This window comes from Hipposideros armiger, unplaced genomic scaffold, assembly GCF_001890085.2.
Source record: "Hipposideros armiger isolate ML-2016 unplaced genomic scaffold, ASM189008v1 scaffold_569, whole genome shotgun sequence".
In the NCBI taxonomy this organism is placed as follows: Eukaryota; Metazoa; Chordata; class Mammalia; order Chiroptera; family Hipposideridae; genus Hipposideros; species Hipposideros armiger.
Window position 1 is genome coordinate 529,143 of NW_017731919.1, and position 2,089 is coordinate 531,231.

Below are 2,089 nucleotides of genomic sequence, written 5' to 3' on the forward strand. Positions count from 1 at the left end.
AGTCTAATCCCTCTTTCATCTTTCTAAATGGAAACTCATTTCTCACTGTATTGATTTTTTTCCTGATATGAGCTTAGTTGTGAAAGGAAATCCTTGACATTTTTGATGCCTTCAAAGATTCTCATAGAGTCAGCAAATATTCTCATATTTTGAAAAGTTTGTAAGTTTAGCTACCTGGAGCTCAAAAGTAACAGATTCTATTACTTGAACTGACATCATAACAACAACACACAGTACATCACTCCATTTATTTCAGTCTTCCTCTGATTTCTAATAAGGCTGAATTTCCATGTTTCTTAAAATTTTGGAGAAAGGATTCAGAAATCTGTCTTCTCATTGGCAAATAATATCTAATGATAGCTCCAGAGTCTGATTTTCAGGAAAAGCAGCTTTAATAAGGAGGGCACATATCCTGATTGTAACGATCACACTGCTTCAGAAAAAGCAAAATAAAAACTATTTAGAAAGGCAAGTTTATTATGAAGGAAGAGTTCCTCCAAGTCATGGGATTGAATTTTTTTTTTTAATCTGTGAACTCAAATTTCTCTTTAAAACACATTAGCTTTCTTATAAGTTATGCTACATGAAGGTCATAAAAAACTCTCAAGAAAATAGGAATAGAAGAGACCTTCCTCAACATGATAAAGGGTATCTAGGAAAAACCTACATTTAACATCATATTTAATGACAAAGGATTGAATGTTTTCCCCCTAAGATGAGGAACAAAGCAAAGATGTTTGCTTTTCCACTTCTATTCAACATTGTATTAGAAGTCCCAGCCAGTGCAATAAGGCAAGAAAAATAAATAAAAGGCATTCAGATTCAAAAGGGAAAAACAAAACTGTTTATTTGCAGCTGACATGATTATCTCCATAGAAAATCTGATGGAATCTACAAAAAATAATCTACTGGAGTTAATAAGTGAATTTAGCAAAGTGGTAGCACATAACATCAATATACAAAAATTAATTGTACTTTTATATATTACCAATAAACAACCAGGAATTGAAATGTAAAAATACTATTCAGTAGCATCAAAAATATAAAATATTTAAGAATAAATCCCAGAAAGGTGAGCAAGACCTGTATCCTGAAAACTGAAAAACATTGTTGAGAGAAATCAAAGAGAACTGAAATAAATGGACCTAGAAGAGCAAAGTCAATATTAAAAAAAAAAAGAGCAAAGTCAGAGGGCTTAAACTATCTGATGATTTATTATAAAACTAGAGTAATTAAGACAGTGTGGTATTAATGTCAAGACAGACAAATAGAGCAATGAAACAGAATAGAGAGTCCAGAAATAGACCCTTAAATACCTGATTAATTGATTTTTTTAACAAAGGTGCTAGGGTAATCAGTGCAGGAACAACTAGATATCTACGTTTTTAAAAAACTTAGGGGCCGGCCGAGTGGCGAGTTCGTTAGGAGTTGGCTTGGGACACCAGCTCTGAGCCACAGGGGCCCTAGTTTGGATCCCACATGAGGGCCAGTGACGCTGCGCCCTCTACAGCTAAGATGGTGAACAAAAGCTCGACCTGGAGCTGTGCTGCCGTGAGTCAGCATAGGTTGCAGTGGGGCTGGTCAGCAGCTGGCATGAGCTTTTGTGAGCTGCCCACTCACACACGTTGCAGTGAGCCTCCGTGAGCGGCCGTCCAATAGCCGGCTAGCGACTGCCTCACCCAGGAAGAGCGCAATGATAATACCAGCATGGGCCAGTGAAGCCACGTCCTCAACTAGACTGAGGAACAAAACAGCAATTTGTCTACCTGTCTGTTCCCCTTCCCCGATTCCCCAACGCTGTTCCCCTCCCCCAATTCACCAATAAAATCTAAAAACAAAAACAAAAACAAAAAAAACTTAGATATTACTCCAAAAGCATGATCCATAGAAGAGAAAATAATACATCGGACTTCATAAAAATTAAGAATTTCTGCTCTTTTCAGGCCGGCCGAGTGGCGCGATGGTTAAGAACTGGCTTGGGACGCCAGAGGTCCCCGGTTCGGATCCCACATATGAGGGCCAGTGACACTGCCCTCTACAGCTAAGATGCTGAACAACAGCTCAACCTGGAGCTGGGCTGCTGTGAGTC